Genomic DNA, 6,060 nt, shown 5'->3' with positions numbered 1-6,060 from the left:
CGGCACCCACTCTGGCTCTCTGACGGCCCGGGTGCACTCACCCCAGGCATTCCCGGCGTGACGTCACCCGGCCGGCCCCGCCCCCGCTCGGACCAAGCGAGGGAGCCGGTGGGCCGCCCAATGCTGGGGCAGCACGCGGGCGGCGGCGGAGGGCTGGGAGGGCCTGGACCCGGGCGGAGGAGAGGGGAGGACCCGTGCCCGCGTGAGGGTGGAGAGAGGTTTCCGACGCTCCAATGGCAGTGGGTGTCGTGGAGAGAAACAGCTCCTTTTCTGTTCCTTTTCATCCCTTAAACCAGGGAGAAACTAACAGTGGCCCACTTAGGTTGTTAGTATCTTTTTGACGCTTTATCATTTCCCTTTTTACGAATCAGCAAGCCTTCAGCAGACACCAGCATCTAAATAGAATTTCATGTCTGATTTCCTGCAGGTTTTTGTATGATGTCTTCAATTCATGGCAAGAGGTAGAGATTTTTCATTTAATGATGACACGAAGCTTCCCTTTCAAAGTTTCACTTCTAAGTAAAAACTGTGAATAACAGGTGCTTGGTGCTGGGAGGTGGGGTGGGCAGTGCAGGACCATGGGAGTTCTGGAGGCTCAGGCCTGGGTGATTCCTGGTGCCCTTAGGAAGTGTCTAGGATCCCCTCGACCTCTGTGTCCACACTGCACGGAGCATTTCCAGAGCAGCCCACACAGGGAGATTAGGCCTTTGCCCAGAGTTGCACAGCCAGCAACCCAGGTTACTGGGCCATCCTACCCCCTGTTTTGTGAACAGAGAAGCCCCCTCCCCTCTCCACCAAGGCCCACATGGAGTGCAGAGTGTGGGCTTTGGGATCAGGCCCCACCTCCCACCCCGTGTCCTCTGTAAAACGACGGGTGGAGATGCTGCCAGGATTCAAAATGTCACCTGTGAGGCCCCTGGACACAGGGGTTATGCATGACCCTCCCACCCACACAGCTTCCCAAGTCTGAGGCATCCCCTGCTTGGGCTGAACCTGTGCCTGGAGGTGTCAGGGGGCCCAGGATCAGGGCAGAGGCTGAGGCTGGGCTGCCTCAGGGACAGCAGACCCCCAGGGTGGGTCATTCTGTCTCCCACCTGTGGACCGGAATCCCAGGGCGTGGATGCTGCAGGCCCTAGTGACCACCTGGGCCAACAGCGACATCACACAGACACTTCATAGACTGAGGCCCAGAGCGAGGAAAGGACTGGTCCCTCTGTCTGTCCCTGACCGTGTTGGCTTTGCTGGGTGGGGGGAGGGGGGCAGCACTCACAGGCCAGTCTCAGCTGCCTGCCCTCCACACCCACCCTACACTCAGGGCTGGGACAGAAAGGAGATTTCTGGGTGGGAAAACTGAGCCTGTTGTCAGGGTCAGCTGGGGCCACAATCTCGCACCTCCTCCCCTTACCTGGGACCCCTTCATCCTGCACCTGCCAGCCCTCCTGCGTTGCATGACTACCCTTAGGACTAATGACAGGAAGGCTAGGCTCGGGGCAGGAATTAGAGGCTGTGCTTGCAGGCCCCAGATGAGTCATCCTGCCGCCAGCCACTGACATTTGTATTCCCTTCCTATCCACAGACACACATTCACGGCAGACCGCCTGGGAAATCTGTCCTCCCTGGCGTGACCCAGATGTAGGTAGGAAAGGAGCAGGGCTGAGGAGTGACCTCCTCTTCGTGGCTGCATGTTGACAGCAAGTGGACTCCCCCTTTGCCCAAACAAAGAGAAGAAAGTACTGGGCAGGGGTCCCATGTCCCAGTGCTCCCTCGGGGCAGGCTGTGGCTGGGTCTGTGAGCTTTGACATCAGACGGCTGAATGCAAATGCAGGCTTCTCCACTCATTAGCAGAGTTAGTTAGACCTTGCAGGCATCATTTACCTCTTAGCTTAGTTTCCTTATCTGGTCCATCGGGGAGAAAGTAACCCTGTGAGGGTAAGCTGTTTTTTTGCGGAGGCCATGCTGTACGGCATGCGGGATATCAGTTCCCCGACCAGGGATCGAACCCGCACCTCCTGCAATGGAAGCGCGGAGTCTTAACCACTGGACCACCAGGCAAGTCCCCAGGGTAAGCTGTTTTTACCCACCACGCTTCTGACCCCGATTATGTCAACAACTTTTCCAACACCACTTCTACGACTCTCAGAAACACCAGCTGGGTGTCCAACGTTCTGTTCAGTTCTGACACTTGCTACCCAGAGTTAGCACAGACCCCACGGGTGAAGGCCTCGGTCCCACAAGACTGGCCCCGCTTCAGATGCCAGGGGCAAATCGAGTCCCCGGGGTACCCACACTTCTGTCTGACTTGGCGCCAATGTTGGGGGACCCCACGACTCCCCCCTTATGATTTGCTAGAACAGCTCACAGGACTCAGAACTTTACTGGCAGCCAGAGCATTTAGGAATGAAGGGTCAAAGTTCCATCTGATAGCCTGGAGGCAATCAAGGTCGCAGGACACAGGGTGGCGTTACCCAGAAATAGCAAGTGTCCATTTTCTTGCGGCCCTTCATGTTCTAATTCATGGTACTTGTGATATAACAAGGGATGTTTTGGCAACAGCTGTACCTGAAGACCGAGGAATACTTTGCAATATTAAGCAGTTCATGTTGCTATTAAGCTGGTATATTCACAGGCCTGGCTGTAACGCATGAAACTTGATACTTTTTTACTTTGGCAGCTAGGTGGGTATGCGACAGTAGAATTGCAACTGATTTTATCTTGATACAAATATTTAATAAGGTTTTAACTTTCAGCCATATTAAATAATTGAGATTTAAAACTTTTAGATCATTTTCACATATATAGAGAGTGTCCAACTCGGTTCAGTTTGCCAGGGACTTTTCTGGTTTGGGCATTGAAAGTCCTACATCCTGGGAAAACTTTTGGTCCCAGACGAACTGGGACCGTGGGTCAACCCCACGACACTTGGAAATATCAGGGGTAGGTCTGCCTGGCCTGTAAGTCTTCAAGAGGATGGTCCTAGGATTATTCATCTTATTGAATAGGAAATGGCCAAACCCCTGGCCGGGAGACCAATGAGAAGGTGCAGAGCATGAGACCGGCTCGGAATATAAACAAACGCTCAGCACTCCTCGTTGTTTATGGGCTATTTGCAAACTCGCCTACTCGCTGAAGCGTATTTGTAACTCCAGATTAATACTCACAGCTCTTTTTTGGCCATTCATGGACATCTACAGAGCAGCCAAAAAATTGGAGTTGCCCCATAAGCGCATTCCCAGCTGCTGTCGAACAAGGCCACGGTGTCCCTTCTTGTTTCAGTCCCTGCTGTAAACAAGAGTCCTTCTTGTGGCTGGTTTATTTATTTATTTCACATTTTGGTGCTTTTTCGTGGTGACTTTGCTGTTTAAAATGGGCCCCCTCCCAAAATAAAGGGGGCTTCCCTGGTGGTGCAGTGGTTGGGAATCCGCCTGCCAATGCAGAGGACATGGGTTCGAGCCCTGGTCTGGGAGGATCCCACATGCCGCAGAGCAGCTGAGCCCGCATGCCACAACTGCTGAGGCCCGCATACCTAGGGCCTGTGCTGTGCGGCAGGAGAGGCCGCTGCTGTGAGAAGCCCGCACACCACCACGAAGAGTGGTCCCTGCTCACCGCAGCTAGAGAGAGCCCGCGTGCAGCAACGAAGACCCAACACAGCCAAAAAAAAAAAAAAAAAAGGGCCCCAAGCCTAGTGCTAAGAGCCATCTGGTGTTGCCAAGCTCAAGAGGCTGTGACAGCCTTACGGAGAAAATGCGTGTGTCGGGTGAGCTTCGTTTCGGCACGAGTAATAGTGCTGGTGGCCATGAGTTCAGTGTTAATGAATTATCAGTGTATATCACACAAGGTTTCTTTAAACAGAAGCACCCATCACATAAGGTTGTATGTTGATCACTTGATGAAAATGTTGTGACCGGAAGCTCGCAGGAACCCCACCTTGTATTTCCCCTAGGAGCAGCGATTTGGGATTCACTGATGAACTGGTGAATTTCTAGAACATAACGGGCTGTGAACAGGGAGGGGAGTGGGAGGTGCCGGGAACTCTGGGGTTTGTTTCCTTCATGGGACTGGATGTCCAGAGAGCCCACCCACCCACCCACCCCCACCCCACCCCACCCCACCCCCACCCCCTCTCTGGCTGTGCTGGCTCCACTCACCCCTCCCTACAGTGCAGGGCAGGATGACGAAAGGCCTCCTTCACCCGGTTACCAAATCCCAGTGCCTGAGGTTGAGACTGTGGGAGGCCGGATGCCTTGACCCTACCACCGTCCTGCCCTCAGTGGCCCTTCCACCCCCATACACCTGGCCTGCCATTTCCTAACCACACTACCAGCCCCCGGGGGCCCCTCACTTCACCCCTCAGCCCCGCCCCTCACCCAGCTTCCCAGCTCTGGCTCTAAGTCACTTTTTTTTTCAATCATGATAAAATATACAGAACATAAAATTTACCATTTTAACCGTTTTTGAGTGTATTTGGCTTTCTTCAGTACTAAGTTGGAAGCAGGGACAAAAATGAGGGAAGCTGTCAGTGAGTAATCAGGTCCTGGTCCTTTGAGGTCGATCATTATAGGGTTATTGTTTGGCTTTCTGGGCTGTTTCCTGGAGATAGTGGTCTGACTTCCTACGAGTCTAACTTACCCAGCAGGTGTCCCAGGCTGGCTACTGTACACGATAGATTGGTTTCCTGGGCTGGTTGCTGCAGGTTGTGGGTCAGATTTCTCTTTTTATATATGATCTGGCTATTGTCCATTCCTATATTCAGTCTCTGCGGGGAAGCAGACAGAAACTGTGCATGCGCAAGACATGGAAACAACCTAAATTCAGATGAATGGATAAAGAAGATGTGGTACATATATGCGATGGAATATTACTGAGCCATAAAAAAAGAATGAAATAATGCCATTGGCAGCAACATGGATGGACCTAGAGATGATCATACTAAGTGAAGTAAAACAGAGAAAGACAAATGTCATATGATATCACTTATATGTGGAATCTAAAATAAGACACAAATGAACTTACTACGAAATAGAAACAGACTCACAGACATGGAAAACAAACTCATGGTTACCAAAGGGGAAAGGGGGCAGGGGGATGATAAACTCAGAGTTTGGGATTAGCAGATACACACTACTATATAAAAAACAGATAAACAACAAGGTCCTACTGTATAGCACAGGGAACTATATTCAATATCCTGTGATAAACCATAATGGAAAAGAATATGAAAAAGAATATATACATATGTATAACTAAATCACTTGGCTGTACAGCAGAAATTAAGACAACATTGTAAATCAACTATATGTCAATAAAATAAATTTAAAAAAAAAGAAAAGAAACAGTGATTACAATAAATAAACTACTCAGTGTCAGGGGAAGTCGTTTACTGGGGTGACCAGAGAAAACTTGGAATGTCAGTGCCCTAAAAACATGGGGGTTAAGAGGGATGAGCCTTATGAAATTGAGAGGGAGGGAGGGAGCCAGAAGGAGACACAACTGAGCTAGATTACCAAGATCAGCAAATTCAAGTCTTGGGCAAGGCTCCTTGAGGCTGGAAGATAGAGAAGGGGACAGGGGAGGGAGTTGCTGGGAGTAGGGCTGTGTGGGTCGACCAGGGGCCTGGGAGGGCCCAGTATGGAGTCTAGATCTGATTCTCGTGGCAGTAGGAAGCCCTCAAGGGCTTAGGCAGGGGAGGGACACAGTCTTATTTACAAATTGGGAAGATCTGCCTGGAGTCCAAACCTCAGTGGACAGGATTCATTAGGCTTGTAAACTTGGATGGGAAAGAGGTATTAATGCATGTTCATTTGCAGAACCTCTACCTGAAATGTGGGATTTCCTTCAGACACAGATATGGGAAACAAACTATAGTAATACTCTTACAAGTACGTGTGACTTTGTTCCCAATAGAAATCACAGATCTTTCTACATCGTATTATGGTTGTAAATTTCAAGATAATATTTATGCTTGTTACTTTGAAATTATGGTGTCTGAAAAGACCCCCTGTTAGATCTTTTTTAAAAAATAAGTATTAATTAATTAATTAATTAATTATTTTTGGCCGCACC

The sequence above is a fragment of the Hyperoodon ampullatus genome (assembly GCF_949752795.1).
Source record: "Hyperoodon ampullatus genome assembly, chromosome: 11".
Taxonomy (NCBI): domain Eukaryota; kingdom Metazoa; phylum Chordata; class Mammalia; order Artiodactyla; family Ziphiidae; genus Hyperoodon; species Hyperoodon ampullatus.
This window is presented reverse-complemented; position numbering follows the sequence as displayed.